Raw genomic sequence first — 583 nt, 5'->3', positions numbered from 1 at the left:
GAAACAATTGACTCCTTTTTGTTCTTATGCGATTCAGTAGGGTGATTTTGTCAGCGATTTATGTATGTTGAATTATTTTTCTATAAATCTCACTAGATAATTTTTTAATTTGCTATCAGTTCAGTTATTGTAGTCACTGGTTTCATAGCAATTAATTACATTATTCTAACATGGAATGAGAGGCATTGTAGATTTGTGTAACTGTATTATATTAAAAAGTAGTAAATAAAGCATATCATTAATAAGCACTTATTTTGAAAATCCTTCACTTCCTGATCGTGTTCGAAATTCGAATGGGTTTATAGCAAAGACGTTTTCAGGTAAGAACATTCCTTCAACGTCCTTGACTAAAATTTTAAACTTCCTCTGTGATAAAACTTGTTCATAATTATTTCAAAAAATCACACCTACAATGTAAATTTTCGTTTCTAGATTAAAGGAAACGGGAAATAACGTGGCGGTTGACACATATTTAAACAACATTTCATTATTGCAATCACCGCACGGCAATAAAATCAAAGCTACAATAAATGAAATTACTTAATTAACATACAGTGCAAATATCTAATAAAAAAGCACAAAT

Source organism: Dendroctonus ponderosae, unplaced genomic scaffold, assembly GCF_020466585.1.
Source record: "Dendroctonus ponderosae isolate FM_Combo_2020 unplaced genomic scaffold, Dpon_F_20191213v2 Dpon_F_20191213_1, whole genome shotgun sequence".
Lineage (NCBI taxonomy): Eukaryota > Metazoa > Arthropoda > Insecta > Coleoptera > Curculionidae > Dendroctonus > Dendroctonus ponderosae.
The sequence above is the reverse complement of the archived record's forward strand: the minus strand, read 5'-3'. Positions refer to the sequence as shown.